The sequence below is a fragment of the Hemiscyllium ocellatum genome, chromosome 47, assembly GCF_020745735.1.
Source record: "Hemiscyllium ocellatum isolate sHemOce1 chromosome 47, sHemOce1.pat.X.cur, whole genome shotgun sequence".
Classification (NCBI taxonomy): Eukaryota; Metazoa; Chordata; class Chondrichthyes; order Orectolobiformes; family Hemiscylliidae; genus Hemiscyllium; species Hemiscyllium ocellatum.
In genome coordinates, this window is record NC_083447.1 from 8,658,513 (window position 1) to 8,679,897 (window position 21,385).

Consider the following 21,385-nt stretch of genomic DNA (forward strand, 5'->3'; position numbering starts at 1 on the left):
ATGTCGCCGCGGTAACGGGTAGCAGAGGCAGGCCAAGTGGGTGTGAGGGAAGGAGGGAAGGGGGGGTGATTGAATGTCAAGGGGGATGAAAGTGCAAACTCAAAACACAAAGAGGGCAGTAATGCGAAAATTGAAAGGAACAAAAGATGAGTTGACTGGATTTGTAAATAGATACGGCACAATTATTACCGGGCCTGTGGACTGAACGTGGGTGTTTTGCAAATAAAGGTCACCCAATCCGTCCATGACCTCCTCAATCTGAGCGGTGACCAGAAAAGAAAATAACCTACTTTTTAAAAAAAATGTTTTATTCTTGCCATGGACGGGCAATTCCCTAATTGTCAGTTGTAGAGTTTTACAGCACGGAAACAGACCTTTCAGTCCAACCTGTCCATGCCGACCAGATATCCCAACCTAATCCAGTCCCTTTTGCCAGCACTTGGCCCATATCCCTCCAAACTCTTCCTATTCATATACTCATCCAGATGCTTTTTAAATGTTGTAATTGTACCAGCCTCCACCACTTCCTCTGGCAGCTCATTCCATACACGTACCACCCTCTGCGTGAAAAAGTTGCCCCATAGATCCCTTTAAAACCTTTCCCCTCTCACCCTAAACCCAGGCCCTCTAGTTCTGGACTCCCCTATCCTGGGGAAAATGACCTTGTCTATTTACCCTATCCATGCCCCTCAAGATTTTATAAACCTCTATAAGGTCACCCCTCAGCCTCCGACGCTCCAGTGAAAAATGACCCAGCCTCTCCTTATAAGTCAGATCCTCCAGACCCGACAACGTCCCGGTAAATATTTTCTGCACCCTCTCCAATTTAATAATATCCAACTAGGAAACGGCAGAGATCATCCCTTCCTCGGGTCACTGGACCTGAAACGTTAACTCTGATTTCTCTCCACAGATGCTGCCAGGCATGCTGAGCTTCTCCAGCAACCTCCGTTTCTGTTTCTGACTTACAGCATCTGCAGTTCTGCGGGGTTTTTTTTTGACCCAGCCCATTCAGCCTCTCCCTGTAGCTCAAACCCTCCAGCCCCAGCAACAGCCTTGTCAATCTTTTCTGCACCCTTTCAAGTTTCACAACATCCTTCCTGTAGCAGGGAGACCAGAGTTGGACGCTGTAATCCAAAAGTGGCCTAACCAACGTCTTAGCCTGTTAGAATTTAACGCGTTTCAATCAGATCCCCCTCTCATCTTTCTAAACTCTGGTGAATACAGGTCCAGTCGACCCAATCTGTCCTCATTAGACAATCCTGCCCATCCCGTACCAGTCTAGGGAACATTAGCTGCACTCCCTTCTGTGGTAACTCTAGGTTTGTGCTTTATCAGTGGCAGCTGGGCCCTGGATCCCTGACCTCTGACCTGTCATGATGGACATGTATTTGTATGCCCAGTCCAGTTAAGTTTCTAGTCATTTGTGACACCATTCGTCTATAATAGGAGGCTGTGTTGGGAATAGTTATTTTGTTGAGATAGAAATAAGTTATACAATGCGATATGTGTGTCTGTGATCTGGACTGTGACTCAGTTTGTCACACACTCTCCTTTTTTTGGTGACAACGTTTCTGGTTCAAGTCCCACTTCAGGGCTGAGTGCAAAGTTAAGGCTAATGCGCCTGTGGACCATAGGATCAGGAGTAGGCCATTCAGCCCCTCGCCCCTGTTCTGTGGCCGACCTCCTCCATTTTAGATTAGATTAGATTACTTACAGTGTGGAAACAGGCCCTTCAACCCAACAAGTCCACACCGACCCGGCGAAGCGCAACCCACCCATACCCCTACATTTACCCCTTACCTAACACTACGGGCAATTTAGTGTGGCCAATTCACCTGACCCGCACATCTTTGGACTGTGGGAGGAAACCGGAGCACCCAGAGGAAACCCACGCAGACACGGGGGGAACGTGCAAACTCCACACAGTCGCCTGAGGCGGGAATTGAACCCGGGTCTCTGGCGCTGTGAGGCAGCAGTGCTAACCACTGTGCCACCGTGCCGCCCAGGTCCCTTAATACCTTCGCTTAGCAGTGAAAATCTATCTCCGATTTAAAATTAACAACGGAGCCAGCATTAACTGTGTTCATTTGGCAATGAATTGAGGTACCTAGGAGGGCAGTGGTAGTGTCCATACCTTGAAGCTGGGAGGTTCACATACATCTGGTCCAGAGGTGCGTAAGAACATTAAGTAGGAAAACAAATGATTGAGGGAGGGGCAATCTCTGAGCATTTGAATTTTTGCAAAGCAATAGATACTTCATTTTTTTTCTGTTTTTAAAAAGTGTTCTATATTTTAATGGCTAATAGAGTCAGAGATGTACAGTACAGAATCTGACCCTTCAGTCCAACTCGTCCATGCTAACCATTTGCCAGCACTTGTCCCATGTCCCCCTAAACCCTTCCTATTCATATACCCATCCAGATGCCTTTTAAATGCTGTAATTGTACCAGCCTCCCCCACTTCCTCTGGCAGCTCATTCCACACACGCACCACCCTCTGTGTGAAAAAGAGGGAACTACGGATGAACCTCGATTATCCGGCATTCAATTATCCGAACGAAATACTCCCTGCCCGTGTCCTTCGGATAATCGAGGTTCCTCTGTAGTTATCCCTCAGACAGCCTCCGAGAAATCAATAGATCATGGCCATTGTCCCATTGCTGGTTGTGAAGAGCTGGCTGTGTGCAAATTGACTGTAGTAGTGACTATGTTATACTGTGGCTGTTCATTGGCCAGAAAAGACTTTGAAATGCTCTTTGGTCATGGAAAACATGGATTGCAAGATACCTTATTCTTTTTGCTTCCTTTTCTTCTGTTTTTACTGAAATTCTTGAAACTTGGATAATCAAATTAAGGTTGACTAAACAGTGCGTGCGTAGTTATCATCACAGAATCCCTGAATGCAGAAAGAGGCTATTCAGCCCCATCAAGTCTGCACTGACCCACCCAAGAGCAGGCGAAAGTGAGGACTGCAGTTTGCTGGAGGTTAGAGTCAAGGTTAGAGTAGTGCTGGAAAAGCGCAGCAGGTCAGGCAGCATTTGAGGAGCAGGAACGTCAGATGTTTCGGGCAGGAGCCCTTCATCAGGAATTCAAACCACCAAAGAGCAGCCCACCCAGATCCACCCCATCAGCCTGGATTCCCCATGGCTAACCCACCTAGCCTGCATGTCCCTGGACACTACAGGACAATTTTTCATGGTTAATCCAGCTGGCCTACACATCACTGGACAGCCCAGTCCACCCTAATTTGCGCGTCTTTATACTGTGGGAGGAAACCCACACAGACACAGGGAGAATGTGCCAACTCCACACAGACAGTCGCCTGAGGCTGGAATTGAACCTGGGTCTCTGACACTGTGAGGCAGCAGTGCGAGCCACCGAGCCACTGTGCTGCCTCATAATCATGTGAAACGGCCAAAGTACCACTTATTAACACTAAATCCATTCAGCTGGACTTACACCAAGCTCTGTGGTACTTAATTGACTATCTGTGGAGCAGTTCTGGTCCACAGTGACCGAGAATATCCGAGTTGGCTGGAACCAAGCCTGAGGAATTTGTCCCCAAGCTTTTATCGTGAAGATTGTAGATAATTTATCCCACAGAGGCCTGCACATTCTGCAACTGACCCAGAGCTCAGCATGACCACAACAACAAAAATATCACCGAGAAGTTTACAAACTGAGCAAAACAAAAAAAAATAGGATCAGAATTCCAGGGTTTGTTCCTCTTCAATCGCTGGAAAGTTTGTAAGCTCTCGTGCAGGAAGCTTAATGCAGTGTGAAAATTAATTAAGAAGAAATTTATTCACTCAGCTCTCCAATTGTTATTAAATGGCAATCCAGTGTTACTAATAACAGAGTGAGGTCAGACTGACAGTAGTCCCATTAGTGCTATTAATTTACGTCATTTGGATTGATTCCCACATATCTCCAGGCAGTCTACACTATGGTCATGCACAGAAGGAGGTCACTTGGCCCATTGAACCAATGCTAGCCCTCCAAAAGAACGACTCCATCCGTCCCTTCTGAGCTGACCTACAAGTGACTCCAGATGCACTTGAACGCATTTGACTCCACACTACAATGGTCTGGCAAATCCCTTCACTCAAGGGCAGTTTGGGTGGGAGGTCGAGTCACAGCTGTGCAGGACATTGGCTAGGCCACTTTTGTGTTCAGTTCTGGTTGCCCTGCTACAGGAAGGATGTTGTGAAACTGGAGAGGGTTCAGAACAGATTTACAAGGATGATGACAGGCTTGGAGGATTTGAGATGTAGGGAGAGGCTGAACAGGCTGGGGCTGTTTTCCTTGGAGCGTCGGAGGCTGAGGGGTGACCTTATAGAGCGTTATAAAATCATGAGGGTCATGGATAGGATAAATAGTCAAGGTCTTTTCCCTGGGGTGGGGGAGTCCAGAACTAGAGGGGCATAAGTTTAGGGTGAGAGGTGAAAGATATAAAAGAGACCCAAGGGGCAATGTTTTCACACAGAGGGTGGTATGTGTATGGAATAAGCTGCCAGAGGAAGTGGTGGAGACTGGAACAATGATAACATGTAAAAGGCATCTGGATGGGTATATGAATAGGAAGGGTTTAGAGGGATATGGATATATGTTGGCAAATAGGACTGGATTGGGTTGGGATATCTGGTCGGCATAGACGAGGTGGGCCGAAGGGTCTATTTCCGTGCTGTACATCTCTATGACTTTAAATGCCTTTTGGCTTTTACCAATGTAAGGTATGTCCAATCCAATATTTTGTTATCCTTTGATATGCAAAAACTGCACAGCAGTGTTTTAGTACCTGTGTATACACAAAGATTTTCCATGAGTAAGGTATATTTTTGGAAAAAAGATGTTTGAGGATGGATTCCATCTGATCAAGGGAAAAAGAATTTCTAAAACCAAGTCCCATGTTCCCTTGTTCTGTAGCTCTGTAGATTTGTATAGAACCCCTATAGTGTGGAAACAGGCCATTCGGCCCAACCCTCCGAAGAGTAACCCACCCAGACCCATTTTCCCTACCTTATGTTTATCTCTGACTAATGCATCTATACATCCTTGAACACATGGAGCATTTCCCCATGGCTAACCCACCTAGTCTGCACATCCAGTACACTACAGGGCAATTCCTCATGGCTAACCCACCTAGTCTGCACATCCCCGGACACTACAGAGTAATTTCCCATGGCTAACCCACCTGGCCTACACATCCCTGGACACTATGGAGTAATTCAGCATGGAGACAGTGAGGTCTGCAGATGCTGGAGATCAGAGTTGAGAGTGTGTTGCTGGAAAAGCACAGCAGGTCAGGCAGCATCCGAGGAGCAGGAAAAATTGACATTTCAGGTGATGAAGGGCTCCAACCCGAAATGTGAATTTTCCTGCTCCTCGGGTAATTTAGCATGGCCAATTCACCTTCACCTGTGCACCTTTGGACTGTGGGAGGAAACCAGAGCACCCGGAGGTAACCCATGCAGGCAGAGGGAAAATGTGCAAACTCCATACAGACAGTCACTCGAGGGTGGAATCAAACCTGGGTCCCTGGTGCCATGGGGCAGCAGCGCTAACCATCGAGCCACTCTACCCCCCCCATTTTTTTTAAAAGACATCCTCGGGGGTTTACAGACTCTAAGGGCTGAAGGGCCTACTCCTGCACCTATTTCCTATGTTTAAATGTCCACGGAGAACCACAGTTAAACGTGCCTTGTTTTCAGGCACGCTGGGCCAGGTGGAAAAGAAGCCATTTGTATCACAGATGGATCACAACCAGGAGGAGGCCATTTGGGTCTTCACAGCCGTGCTAGCCCTCTGCAAGAACACCTCAGCAAGATCCCACTCAAATAACCAAGTGGAAGCGTTTGAGAGTGATTGCAGGGTCAAAGTGCAGCACCAAGGTGAATCCTACTTCTGATGGGCCTCTTGAAAATTTATCCGGATCCCAAGGGATCCAGGGTTCCTCGAATCCGTCACATATGCTGATTGCATCAAGACTGACGTCAATATTAGCTTTGAAATGACAGCAGACACTGGGAAATACCAAAACTATTTGTAGTCCTGAGAGATCAAAGGAAGAGTAACAATATTTTTATTGACTAAAACAAATTAAATCAATACCATATACCAACAGAAAAGCAGGGGAAAAAAAAATTCTGCTTGACATTTTCATCTTTCTTTGGAGTTACTTCATACTTTAGCAACTCCGGTCCCACGCCCCTGAATCCAATGAGTCAGTTTGTGTTGTATTTATAAAGGAGTCTGCTCCTCACTCAAGCAGAAACTGAGAAAGTGCTATCACATGCTGGAGATCTGAAAGAAATACACATGGTGGTACGGAGACAGGGTAAAGCTACCTCTACACTATTCCCCCCCCCCACCCATCAAACACTCCCAGGACAGGAACAATACAGGGTTAGATACAGAGTAAAGCTTCCTCTACACTGTCCCCCATGAAACACTGCCAGGACAGCATGGGGTTAGATACAGAGTAAAGCTCTCACTACACTGTTCCCATAAAACAGTCCAGGACAGGGACAGCACGGGGTTAGATACAGAGTAAAGCTCTCACTACACTGTTCCCATAAAACAGTCCCAGGACAGGGACAGCACGGGGTTAGATACAGAGTAAAGCTCTCACTACACTGTTCCCATAAAACAGTCCCAGGAGAGGGACAGCACGGGGTTAGATACAGAGTAAAGCTCCTTCTACCCTGTTCCCATAAAACAGTCCCAGGACAGGGACAGCATGGGGTTAGATACAGAGTAAAGCTCTTTCTTTAATGGCATTGTCCAAAGGTAATGTCTGAGAGATGACATTGATTCAAAATTGTGAAGTAAATTTATTTGGACACACACAGACACATACAGACATATACATATATATATATACACACACACACACATTCACACACACACACATTCACACACACACACATACATTCACACACACATTCACACACACACACTCACACACATTCTCACACACACATACATTCACACACACACACATACATTCACACACACACATACACACACATTCACACACACACACACATTCACACACACATACACACACACACACACACACACACACACACACACACACACACACACACACACACACACCTTGGCGCGAGTGTATTTACTTATAAAAAGGTCACTCAGAAACCCAGGCACCTTCCAGGGCCATGTTTGCCTTCTGTGATCATCCCAAGAGATGGACAAAGTGTTGAATGTTTATTTCCCTTTGTGAGATTGAGCATCGCATCCAAGGACCCACAAGGGGTTTGATTCGTTCATATGCCACCATTCCAACCAGCTCTGGGTGAGATTGCTAACATACAGATCGCTGCCACAGAACACTGTGGAAGCCGGTCAGTGAGTATATTTAAGACGGAGATAGATAGGGTCTTGAGTAGCAAGCAGTTCGAGGTTTCCGGGGAGAATGCGGTTGAGGAACTTACCAGCCATGATTGAATGGTACAGCAGACTCGATGGGCAGAATGGCCTAATTTCTGCTCCAGTATCTTATGGGTGCCTTTTTCTCAATTTGATTTGACTTCCTTTGAACAGCAAATAATTCATGACTCTGTGATTGACACAAAGAAAACGATGAGAAAGATTTTGTTTTATTAACCTATATTTTTTCTCATCAACTTGTTCAGAGAGCAGGTCGGACTTGAACCTGGGCCCCCTGGTCTAGGGCAGGGACACTACCATTATGGCACAAGAGGGCCCTTACTGATGGCAATAAGACTGGCAGAGCCAAATTAGGCTTAATGCAATACGTATCACTCCATCTGTATTTGAAGCTGGTTACAAGGACGTGAATAGGGAAGGTTTGGAGGAATATGAGCCAAACACGGGCAGGTGGGGCTAGTTCAGGTTAGGAGACCTCATTGGCCTGGGCAAGTTGGTCCGAAGGTTGAGACTATGGTGCTGGAAAAGCACAACAGGTCAGACAGCATCCAAAGAGCAGGAAATCGGGGCTTTTGCCTGAAATGTCGATTCTCCTGCTCCTCGGATGCTGCCTGACCTGCTGTGCTTTTCCAGCACCACACACTCCAACTCAGGGTTTATTAAGCAAGGTGAGCGTGACTCACTGTGTAACTATACAGAATCACTGCTTATTCAGCAGGGTAAGGGTCACTCACTGTGTAACCGCACAGAGTCGGGGTTTATTCAGCAGGGTAAGGGTCACTCACTGTGTAACCGCACAGAGTCGGGGTTTATTCAGCAGGGTAAGGGTCACTCACTGTGTAACCGCACAGAGTCGGGGTTTATTCAGCAGGGTAAGGGTCACTCACTGTGTAACCGCACAGAGTCGGGGTTTATTCAGCAGGGTAAGGGTCACTCACTGTGTAACCGCACAGAGTCGGGGTTTATTCAGCAGGGTAAGGGTCACTCACTGTGTAACCGTACTGAGTCAGGGTTTATTCAGCAGGGTAAGGGTTACTCGCTGTGTAACCGCACAGAGTCGGGGTTTATTCAGCAGGGTAAGGGTTAAATTATTGTCATTCAAAAAGAGGCTGAATATTTACTAAATGTCCTTATTGTCAACCTGTTATATACCTCACTGCTCCTGACTGCAGAGCATCTCAAAACAATCGCCTGCAGATCTCGGGAGAGCAATCAAACTGTCAGTGCTCTGTGATTTACATGAACTGTGTCTGCGTGGAGAGATATGGTGACAAGGATCAGATCATAGGGTGAAGCAGCGATAGCAATGTTGGCATGTAACCAACCAATCACCTTGGGACTGGAATAAAATTGAATCACCTGAGGTGTTTTCTGAGAATGACAGTGTTCCACCAGCGAAAAGCATTTGCCAAACGCTGGTCTCACACGACGATATATTAAAGGTGATTGTCACTGGCTGTGACCCCAAGCTAAAAGGAAACTCACCAAATGTATGATGACTTTATTCACGTCTTCCATCATTCCACTTTCCTGAAAACTACTGATTCAGACTGGGACAATCACTAGCACATTCCCAGGCTTGGTCATCAGTCAGAGAGATATCCAGCATAGAAACAGACCCTTTGGCCCAACTCCTCCCTGCCGACCAGATATCCCAAATTAATCTTGTCCCATTTGCCAGCACTTGGCCCATATCCCTCTAAACCCTTCCTATTCACATACCCATCCAGATGCCTTTTAAATGCTGTAATTTTACCAGCCTCCACCACTTCCTCTGACAGCTTATTCCATACACACACCACCCTCTGTGTGAAAAAGTTGTCCCTAAGATGCCTATTAAAAGTTTCGTCTCTCACCTTAAGCCCAGCGTAGTTCAATGGCTCAGTGGTTAGAATTGCTACCTCACAGCACCAGGGATCTGTGTTCAATTCCAGCCTCGGGCAACTGTCTGTGTGGAGTTTGCACATTGTCCCTGTGTCTGCGTGGGTTTCCTCCAAGTGCTCCGGTTTCCTCCCACAATCCAGGGATGCGCAGGTTAGGGTGGATTGGCCGTGCTAAATTGCCCTGTCGTGTACAGGTTTGGTGGATGAGTGATGGGAAATGCAGGGTTACAGAGGATGGGGATGGGAACGGATCTGGGTGGGATGCCTTTCGGAGTGTCACTGTAGACTCAATGGGCCGGGGGGCTCTCGCGCTGTAGGGGGTTCTATACTGTCTAGTTTTGCATGTGCATTCATTGTGGGAAAATAGTTAACTCCAAAGTTCTGCCAACAGGACAGTTTAGACAATAAACACAGCGTGAGATGTTATCGTCATCTCCGCACAATTGCCAGTCAAAACCCCCTCATAATGAGATACATTAATAGTCATCCTTCCTCCTCTTCCCCCCACCCACCCTAATGATTAGTATACCCCCTCCCAATGTTCATTTATGGGGACAGAATGCTGCTGCATTTGAGAAAATTGCTGGAGAAACTCAGCAGGTCTGGCAGCATCTTTGGAGAGAAAGCAGAGTCAGTGTTTCAGAACAGTTCTGTAGAAGGCTCACAGGACCCAAAGCACTAACCCTGTTTCATTCTCTCCATGGACGTTGCCAGACCCGCTGAGTTTCTCTAGCTCTTCCCGTTTCATTTATAGATCTGCGGAGTCCTTTGTTTCATGGCTACAAATGGAGCTGGAGGCAAAGCAGTGGGAAATATTGTCATTTCTACCTTCCCTGGAAACCAAGCACTGCAGGAAGCCAGCATGGACTCGATGGGCTGAAAGGCTGTTTCTGTGCTGTAATGACTGGGTGTTAAGGTTAGGTCACTTTTGGAATACTATGTTTAATTCTGGTCTCTCTGCTATCGGAAGGATGTTGTGAAACTTGAAAGGGATCAGAACAGATTGACAAGGATGTTGCCAGAGTTGGAGGATTTGAGCTATAGGGAGAGGCTGGATAGGTTAGGGCTGCTTCTCGGGAGTGTCAGAAGCTGAGGGGTGACCTTACAGAGGTGGCTCAGTGGTTAGCAACACTGCCTCAGACAGCTATCTGTGCAGAGTTTGCACGTTCTCCCTGTGTCTTCCTCCAGGTGCTCCGGTTTCCTCCCACAGTCCAAAGGTGTGCAGATTAGGGTGGATTGGCCATGGGAAATGCAGGATTGGGATGGGGGTGGTGTGTTGGATCTGGGTAGGATGCTCGTCGGAGGGTTGGTGCCAACTGGAGGGCCGAGTGGCCTGCTTCCTCACTGCAGAGCCTCTGAGGGACATGGATAGGGTGAATAACCAAGATATTTTCCTCATGGTGGTGGAGTCCAAAGCTAGAGGGTATAGGTTTAAGGTGAGAGAGGAAAGGTTAAAAGGGACCTAAGGGGCAACTTTTTCACACAGAGGGTGGTACGTGTATGGAATGAGCTGCTAGAGGAAGTGGTGGAGGCTGGTACAATTACAGCATTTAAAAGGCATTTGGATGGGGATATGAATAGGATGTGTTTAGAGGGATATGGGCCAAATGCTGGCAAATGGGACTAGATTAGGTTAGGATATCTGGTCGGCATGGATGAGTTGGACCGAAAGGTGTAAAAGAGACCTAAGGGGCAACATTTTCACACAGAGGGTGGTACGTGTATGAAATGAGCTGCCAGAGGAAGTGGTGGAGGCTGGTACAATTACAGCATTAGAGTTAGAGGGATATGGGCTGGGTGCTGGCAGGTGGGACTAGATTAATTTAGGATATCTGGACAGGATGGACTGAAGGCTCTGTTTCCGTGCTGTATAACGCATGATTCCATATGCTTTGCCCCTTTTTTGTTATTTTGAATCGTTTGGGGGCTGAGGGTGTAATTTTACCAAAACCAAGTCCACAATTACACAGGGTGACAGATAGCAACAACATCAAACATTGGTTGATAATGTTTTGCTTCCCGTGGTGTTGGATAAGAGAGGCTAGTGATCCAGGGCTCCAGGAGGGGTCTCAGCTCTGCCTGCTGCTCGATATTTTATGATAGCCAGCTCAAGTTTCAGAAGGGAGCTTGGCTCTCACAATTAAACATTGCAAATTTCAAAATTAATTTGCCCCCGTCCCCTGGCTCTCTTTTGGGCATGCAGGTTGACACATTTCCTACTGTGGTCAACAAAATATTTTATACGATGTTTATAGGGAGAGCCATCCATCTGTTCGGATGTCCCTGGGGGGGATGTGTTGGAAGGAATATGTTTTCCCACACGGAAGACTGTCAGCCCTGAAACAAACTGACCGATAAATGTTTTCACAGCATGGGGGAGTCGATATTTTTAACTTGCATTTAGAAAGCGCCTTTTATAACCTCAGCACTTTGGTGGAGCCCCTCAAGGTGGTCACTGTGTGGAATCAGATTCCACACATCGGTTTGCAGATTCCGAATGGGCGAGGCAGCAGGAACAGAGTGTGCTGGGAATTCTCTGCAAACTGGGTGAGGTGGAGGGAGAGAGAGAGAGAGAGGGATTTAATGTTTCGGGTTTCACCAACCTTTTCACCGTTTCTCATGGTGTCGCTTCTGTAGAGAAACGTCACCCAGGAAACCGCAAAATTGCCCTTTAATGTCTTCAAATGTCACGCACAACTCGAACCAACTCTTAGCTCCTCAGATTATTTCCTCCCTTAATCCCCCCATTCTTGTGAACATAATAGAGTCTTTGCTGATGTCCAACACTATTCAACTCTAAATATGTGCAACTTAATATGTTCCTTAACATTTTGAGGGCTTATAAAATAATAGGGTAAACATTCAAAACTTGCTCTAATATTCTTTCCAAAAAAAAACTGTGGCTGATCTTAATTCCAAAGGCTCCCTCTGCCCCTTCATTTAATTAGCGCCCAAACATCTACAAGAGGAGGGTCAGGGAACTATCGATCGGCAATTGGTTATGTTCAGAGAACCTTTTGTTTTTTTTGACGTAGAGTCTATGGAATGAACTTCCTGAAGACGTGGTTATGGTTAAAAGGTTTAAAAGACATTTTGGTAAAGGGCACGAATAGGAAGGGTTTGGAAGGATATGGACCAAGCGCAGGTTGGTGAGGACTAGTTCAGTTTGGGATTATGGATTGGTTGGACCGAAGGGTGATGTATGACTGTCAGGTATGTCGTGGCTGAGTTGGGAATTTGATTAGATTAGATTACTTACAGCCTTCGGCCCAACAAGTTCCACACCGACCCGAAACCCACCCATACCCCTAGATTTGTCCCTTACCTAACACTACGGGGAAATTTAGCATGGCCAATTCACCTAACCTGCACATCTTTGAACTGAGGGAGGAAACCGGAGCACCCAGAGGAAACCCACGCAGACACGGGGAGAACGTGCAAACTCCACACAGTCAGTCGCCTGAGTCGGGAATTGAGGCAGCAGTGCTAACCACTGTGCCACCGTGCCGCCCACAATTGGCGGCACGGTGATGATTGGCAGACATTTTGTCCCCTGCCTAGGTGACATCTTCAGTGCTTTGGGCTACAATAAGGAGTATCCCTGTTGTGTTTCTCACATGTTTTCTCATCTCCTGCTTGCTGGAGGTGGTGCTGACAACTAGTCTCCACTGGACTGGCTTGTCACGGGTCGTCATTCGTCAAGGTGGAATCGCGTGGAAGGATAAAACAATTAAAATTTCGACCAGAGCAAAGGAGTAGGCCACTCAGCCCCTCAGTTCTTATTCTTTGATTAAGTTATGTTGCGGCTGTACAGGACATAGGTTTGGCCACTTTTGGAATACTGTGTTATATTGTTGATTTGGAGATGCCGGTGTTGGACTGGGGTGTACAAAGTTAAAAATCACACAACGCCAGGTTATAGTCCAACAGGTTTAATTGGAAGCACTAGCTTTCAGAGCACCGCTCCTTCATCAGGTGATATCAGGTCACTCCGAAAGCTAGTGTGTTTCCAATTAAACCTGTTGGATTATAACCTGGTGTTGTGTGATTTTTAACTGCGTTTATATTCTGGTCACCCTGCTATAGGGAGGATGTTGTGAAACCTGAAAGGTTTCAGTAAAGATTTACAAGGATGTTGCTGTGTTTGGAGGGTTTGAGCTATAGGGAGAGGCTGAATAAATTGGAGCTGTTTTCCCTGGAGCATCAAAGGCTGAGGGGTGACCTTACAGAGGTTTATAAAATTAAGAGGGTTACGGACAGGGTGAATAGACAAGGTATTTTCCCTGGGGTAGTGAGTCCAAAACTAGAGGGCATAGGTTTAGGGTGAGAGGGGAAAGATATAAAAGGGACCTAAGGGACAACGTTTTAGAACATAGAACACTACAGCACAGAACAGGCCCTTCGGCCCACGATGTTGTGCCGAACATTTGTCCTAGCTTAAGCACCTATCTGTGTACTTATCCACAGTGGGTAGTGTGTGTATGGAATGAGCTGCCAGAGAAGTGGTGGAGGCTGGTACAATTACAACATTTAAAAGGCATCTGGATGTGTATATGAATTGGAAGGGTTTGGAGGGATATGGGCCAAGTGCTGGCAAATGGGACTAGATTAGGTTGGGATATCTGGTCAGCATGGATGAGTTGGACCGAAGGGTCTGTTTCCATGCTGTATATCTGTGATTCTGTCATTCTCCATTTGGATCAAACCTCCAATTAAACATCTGTTTCTGCCAGTTTCGAACATTATCTGCTTTTGTCTTTATTACCTTTATCTGCATTATCTTTTAATTATTCATTCATGGGATGAGGGCATCCCTGGCTAGGCCAGCAGTTATTACCCATCCCTAATTTCCCAGGGAACAGATATAAAAGGGACCTGAAGGGCACCTTTTTTCACACAGAGGATGGTGTGTGTATTGAATGAGCTGCTGGAGAAAGTTGTGGCGGCTGGTACTATTACAGCATTTAAAAGTCATCTGGATGGGTATACTTTTAGGAATCCACTTGACTAATTGCCCAGAGGGCAGTTAAGACACGAGCACGTCGCTGTGTGTCTGGAGTCACACGCAGGCCTGATCACGTAAGGGTGGCAGTTTCCACACAGTCACGACAGCCCTCTGTGGTAAAAAATTGCACAGAATGATGACCCCATCTGAAAGAAGAAATATTGAGACTTGACGTTGCTGAGAAAAGCAGAGTTTTTTGCTTGCACGCATCCGATCAGTTTGCAAGAATAAATTGGGTGAGCAACATTTTTATTCTGTATGCATGATTGATTGATAAGTGGATTCCAATTGCTCAGAACTTGGCCTTTAAGAATGCACCAGTCAGTTGATGACCAACAGTTAACTCCCAAGCTTTGTTTAAATTTAAACCAGGCAGCTTGCTGACTGGACAAGGCATGGGTTTGGGGAATGAACCCGAGAAGGTTTGTGAGCTAGCTATGTTAAAACAAGGGCAATGTATCTATGTCTTACTTAGTGGGTGGCACGGTGGCACAGTGGTTGGCACTGCTGCCTCACAGCGCCAGAGACCCGGGTTCAATTCCCGACTCAGGCGACAGACTGTGTGGAGTTTGCACATTCTCCCCGTGTCTGCATGGGTTTCCTCCGGGTGCTCCGGTTTCCTCCCACGGTCCAAAGATGTGCGGGTCAGGTGAATTGGCCATGCTAAATTGCCCGTAGTGTTAGGTAAGGGGTAAATGTAGGGGTATGGGTGGGTTGCGCTTCGGCGGGTCGGTGTGGACTTGTTGGGCCGAAGGGGCCTGTTTCCACACTGTAAGTAATCTAATCTTTTGTATCCAAATAATATAGCCCTGTGAATTAACATACCTAGGTTCAACTATGCAAAAATGTCAGCCCACCGAAAATCTTAAACTCTTAGTATAGTTCCTGGCACAGCTGGGATTATTTAGCAAATGCAGTCCGATTCCAGTATCTAACTGGTGTTTGCAGGGCATGATTGAAAAATGAGGGCTCTCCAGTCCAAGGCAGAGTTGAGGAGAATTTTTCTCTCAATAGGTCGAGAGTCTTTGGAACTCTCTTTTCCAGACAGCGGGGGAGAGGCAGAGTCGTTGAATAAGTTTAAGGCAAAGTCAGGTACTTTCTTAGTTGTGACGTGTAGGAGTGGGGAAGATACAAGGGCAGATAGGAAAGTAGACTTGAAACCACAATCAGATCAGCCACATCCTTTTGCTTGTATCACAAAATGTTGGTTTGCAGATGCAGCAAGTAAGTAAGAAATCAAATGGAATATTGTCCTTCATTGTTAGAGGAATGGAGTTTACAAACAGGGAGGTCATGTTGCAGCTGTACGGGGTTGCTGGTAAGGCCACACCTGGAGTAATGTGTCAAGTTTTGGTCTTCTTACTTGAGAAAGGATGTACTGGCCCGTAAGGGGGTGCAGAGGAGGGTCACTGTGTTGGTTCTGGTATTGAGAGGGTTGGCTTATAAGGAGAGAGTGAGTAGACTGGGATTATACTCATTGGAATTTAAAGGGGGAAGGGGGATCTTACAGTAACTGGTTAAAGTACAAAGGAAACAGATAAGATAGAAGGTTGTTTCCATTGGAAGGTGAAACTAGAACTAGGGGCATAGCCTCAAAATAAGGGGGGGGAGCAGATTTCAGACTGAGCTGAGGAGGAACTTATTCACCCAAAGGGTTATGAATCTGTGTGGAATTCCTCGCCGAGTGAAGCAGTTGAGGCTTCCTCGTTGAATGTTTTTAAGGTGAAGATAGATTTTTGAACAGTAAAGGAATGAAGGGTGATGGTGAGTGGGTGGGTAAGTGGAGTTGAGTCCATGATAAAGATTAGCCATGATCTTATTGAATGGGGGAGCAGGTTCGAGGGGCCGGATGGCCTGTTACTCCTATTTCTTATGATTTCATTGAACGGCAGACCAGTCTAAAGGGGCTACGTGGTTGACTCCTCCTCTTAACACATCTGCATGTAGTGCCTGCAAACGTTTTGGAAAGTTATTTCCAAGGCCTTTTGCAGGAAGAATTGCTCCATGATTCACTGCCAACTGCTTGCTCTAACTTTGTTTGTCCCTGTTTGTTTGCGCTGACCCAGCAGAGGAAGTAGGTTCAGCAGAGCTGTTCAATAAATCCCTTCCATCATCATAGACAGTTTTAAAGGCTCACATTCAACCCTTTCAACTTGAGGGACGCAAGCCAACTCTGAGGCCGAAATGTTGCTAAAAAGAGACACAAACTCGGAGGCCTTTCATCCTGCCTTTCTCGTGCAAGAAATTAAACTTAGAAGGTTCACCTCACAGTCACACGCTGCTGCTACTGAACGTCAGTGGGGGAGTGAGTGAATAGCCATAGAGTCATACGACATGGAAACGGACCCTTCGGTCTAACTCGTTCATAGATCCAAAATTAATCGAATCCCCTTTGCCTGTAAACGATGTTGGTCATAGAATCCCTACAGTATGGAAACAGGCCCTTCAGCCCAACGAGTCCACACCAACTCTCTGAAGAGTAACCCACCCAGACCCATTCCCCTTCCCTATTACTCTACATTTACCCCTGAATAATGCACCTAACCCACACATTCCTGAACACTGTGGGGCAATTTAGCATGGTCAATTCACCCTACCCTGCACATCTTAAGACTGTGGGAGGAAACCGGAGCATCCGGAGGAAACCCACACAGACACTGAGAAAACATGCAAACTCCACACAGACAGTCGCCCGAGGCTGGAATTGAACCCAGGTCCTTGGCGCTATGAGGCATCAGTGCTAACCATTGCAATTTCTGGAGTACTGTGCACAGTTCTGGTTGCCTTTGTTATAGGAAGGATATTATTAAATTCGAGAAGGTGCAGGAAAGATTGACCAGGATGCTGGTGGGAATGGAGGGTTTGAGTTATACAGAGAGACTGGGACCTTTTCACTGGAGCATAGGAGGCTTTGTAGAGGTTTATAAAATCTGGAGGGACATAGGTAGGGTGGGAGATTTCCATTAGACCATAAGAAATAGCAGTGGATGTAAGGCCATTTGGCCCATTGAGTCCACTCTGCCATTCACTCATGGCTGATGGGCATTTCAATGCCACTTACCGCACTCTCCCCGTAGACCTTAATTCCTTGCGAGATTAAGAATTTATCAATCTCTGCCTTGAAAACATTTTAACGTCCCGGCCTCCACTGCGCTCCGAGGCAATGAATTCCACAGGCCCGCCACTCTCTGGCTGAAGAAATGTCTCCTCATTTCCATTCTAAATAGACCCCCTCTAATTCTAAGGCTGTGCCCACTGGAACTGTGCCTGATGGAAACAATTTCCCAGCACCCACCACTGGAAACACTCTGGAGACAGGAAACATGTTTCCGCTGATGGGGGAGTGCCGAACCAGAGGGCACAGCTTAAAAATACGGGGTAGACCATTTAGGACAGAGATGAGGAGAGACTTCTTCACCCAGAGAGTGGTGGCTGTGTGGAATGCTCTGCCCCAGAGGGCAGTGGAGGCCCAGTCTCTGGATTCATTTAAGAGAGAGTTGGATAGAGCTCTCAAAGATGGTGGAATCAAGGGTTATGGAGATAAGGCAGGAAGAGGATACTGATTTAAGGATGATCAGCCACGATCATATTGAATGGTGGTGCAGGCTCGAAGGGCAGAATGGCCTACTCCTGCACCTATTGTCTATTACAGGGCACATTTTTAAGGTCAGAGAAGAAAGATTTTAAAAAGACATGAGGGGCAAATTTGTTTTAAATACAGAGTGGTTTGTGTGTGGAATGAACATCCAGAGGAAGTGTTGGGTGTGGGTACAGTTACAATGTTTAAAAGAAATTTCGATAAGTTTGTGAATAGGGAAGGTTTGGAGGGATATGGGCCAAACACGGGCAGGTGGGAGGAGTTTGGAATTACGGGTCAGTGTGGACCGAAGGTTGGTCCAAAGGGTCTGTTTCCATTTTTCACTGGGAGCGTAGGAGTTTGAGGGGTGACCTTATCGAGGTTTATAAAGTCATGAGCAGTACAGATAAGGTGAATAACCAAGGTCTTTCTCCAGGATAGGGGAGTTCAAAACTAGAGGGCATAGGTTTAAGGTGAGAGGGGAAAAGACCTAAGGGGACAACCTTTTTCACACGGAGAATGGTTTGTGTGTGGAATGACCTGCCAGAGGGAAGAGGTAAACGCAAATACAGTTACAACATTTAAATGACATTTGGGCATGAAGAAGGGATGGTTTGAAGGAATATGGGGGAGAAAGTGAGGTCTGCAGATGCTGGAGATCAAAGCTGAAAATGTGTTGCTGGAAAAGCGCAGCAGGTCAGGCAGCATCCAAGGAGCAGGAGAATCGACGTTTCGGGCATGAGCCCTTCTTCAGGAAGGAATATGGGCCAAGCAGAGGCAAATGAGACTCGTTTAGTTTGGGAACATGGTGGGCGTGGACGAGTTGGATCGAAGGGTCTGTCCCCGTGACTCGAAGTAGGCTGCTTTGTCCTGCATGGTGTGAGGTCTTTGCAAGTTGTTCCTGTGTGGAATCTTATCTGACGCCTCCTGGAAATCTATAAAAGATAGCAGCTAGCTACCTTCCCCCATCGAGCCAACTTAAATTGTAATAATGATTTGGAGGTGCCGGTGTTGGACTGGGGTGTACAAAGTTAAAAATCACACAACACCAGGTTATAGTCCAACAGGTTTAATTGGAAGCACTAGCTTTCGGAGCGAACGCTCCTTCATCAGGTGATATCAGGTCACTCCGAAAGCTAGTGTGTTTCCACTTAAACCTGTGATTATAACCTGGTGTTGTGTGATTTTTAATTAAATTGTAATAGTTGACCTCAACCCCATGACAGGTTAAAATGAAAGTACCACACACACCAATTATAGCACCCCATCTTGCTATCACGTCATGAATTAGCACAGATAAGACAACACTGGGACTTTCTGAGACTGTGTTTGATTATTTTACTGCTACTAAAAACCAGCCTACCAGTCATTTGTGCTATTGGTCCTTGCACTGTTCAGTTGTCATATCGATTGCAGTAGGGATTCTATCTTTGGACATAGGAGGAAATCCACATGGGCAACATTCAAACTCCCCACAGACAGTCACCCGAGGGTGGAATCGAACCCAGGTCCCCAGCGCCGTGAGGTAGCAGTGCTCACCACTGTTCCACCCACCCAGTCTGACTTCTCTTTAAGCTGTGTCTGAAGGTAAACGCGGGAATGGGAAAACCAGCCCGTGCTGAGCAAGGGGCGTCTCTCTGAAGGTGAACCTCTGTCTTGCTCAGCTGAAAGCAGAGCGGGCTGGACCACACTGCAGTGCTGGCTGCATCTGTTTGATTCATTCGGCCGTCTCAATGGGTCAGGAGAGGGATCAGTGCCACAGACTAATTGCGTGCAGTCACTCACAGCAGGAGACTGAGTGAAACGGTCTCGGGAAATCAATGGATGGCTGTTTTTTTAAGAAAAAAGAAACCAAGCTATCACACTACCGTTCACCTGGCTCATGACAACACTGGATCCTGTTAAACCCTATTACCCTGCGCTGAAGGGGCAGGCCTGCTGGAAGTGTCCACTCACCGTGACAACGCTGTTGATCATTAGCCGAACATCCAATCGTGCATTAAGGAATTCAAAATTAATTCCCAGTCTCCCTCCGGCAGCCTGTCCAGGAGAGTCAGAGTTTTTCAAAAGAGAAATTCTTCTTCTAGCGCTTTCATCTGGAATCCCTGCATTGTGGGAGCAGGCTGTTTGGCCCGTCGAGTCCATACCGACCCTCTGAAGAGCTTCCCACCCAGATCCACCCCACTACCCTGCATTTCCAATGGCTAACCCACCTAACCTACACATCGCTGGTAGCCCAGTACCACCCCCTGTAGGGTGAGGCGATGGCCTAGTGGTATTGTCGCTGGGCTGTTGACCCAGGTAATGTCCTTGCGACCTATATTCAAATCCTGCCATGACAGGTGAATTCAATAAAACTCTGTGATTGCAAATTTAGTGACGACCACAAACCAATTGTTGGGAAAAACCCATCTGGTTCCCAACCATCCTTTTTTTTAGGGAAGAAAATCTGCCATCCTTACCTGGTCTGGCCTACACGTGACTCCAGACCCACAGCAATAGGGTTCACTCTTAACTGCCCTCTGGGCAATTAGGGATGGACAATAAATGCTAACCCAGCCAGGGGCACTTATGTCCTACAAATGAATACATTTTTTTTTAGATTAGATTACTTACATTGTGGAAACAGGCCCTTCGGCCCAACAAGTCCACACCGACCCGTCGAAGCGCAGCCCACCCATACCCCTACATATACCCCTTACCTAACACTACGGGCAATTTAGCATGGCCAATTCACCTGACCCACACATCTTTGGACTGTGGGAGGAAACCGGAGCACCCGGAGGAAACCCATGCAGACACGGGGAGAACGTGCAATCTCCACACAGTCAGTCGCCTGAGGCGGGAATTGAACCCAGGTCCCTGGCGCTGTGAGGCAGCAGTGCTAACCACTGTGCCACCGTGCTGCCCAAATGAAAAGTAGTGTAGCCTTGCACGCGTTAGTTATTTTTTTTCCCCTCTATAACCTGCTCGGCGATGTTACCACACGCCTTCTGGTGGGACTTGAACCCTGATCTCCTAGTCCAGAGGTGGCAACACTACATGAGGCAAAAGTGGGGGTTTTTTTTTAAGGCGAACATGGCAAGTACACAGTGTGGGTGAAGGAAAATGTCAGATCTTTCTCTTAGGAGGTCCATGGATGTCTACCTCTCTTGAATGGAGCCAACGACCTCCATGGGCCATTCCCATCGTACAGCTGGCTTCACTCCCAGGACAGGTTCCCTCAACATCTCCCATCCCCCCCCCCCCATCCCAGAATCCCTACCATGTGGAAACATGCTGACCCTCTGTAGAATAACTCACCCAGACTCATTCCTTTCCCCTATTACCCTATATTTACCCATGACTAATGCACCTACACATCCCTGGACACCATGGGGCAACAGAGCATAGCCAGTCCACCCTGACCTTTTGAGGAAACCGGAGCACCCGGAGGGGACCCACACAGACACAGGGAGAATGTGCAAACTCCACACAGACAGTCGCCCGAGGCTGGAATCGAAC

General features: G+C 46.9%; 1 protein-coding gene across 2 annotated transcripts in view; it reads left to right on the forward strand.

Annotated features, from left to right (window-relative positions):
* The window catches only part of LOC132836600 (G-protein coupled receptor 4-like), an 83,878-nt gene that overhangs the window by 12,461 nt on the left and 50,032 nt on the right, over nt 1-21,385 (forward strand). Inside the window, exon 1 of one of the 2 annotated variants that reach the window (XM_060855987.1) lies at nt 14,226-14,540. The exons of the other annotated variant lie outside the window; for it this stretch is intronic. The gene's annotated coding sequence lies outside the window, so the exon portion shown is untranslated. Of the gene's footprint in view, nt 1-14,225; nt 14,541-21,385 lie in introns of those variants that run through there. 2 annotated transcript variants of the gene reach the window in all.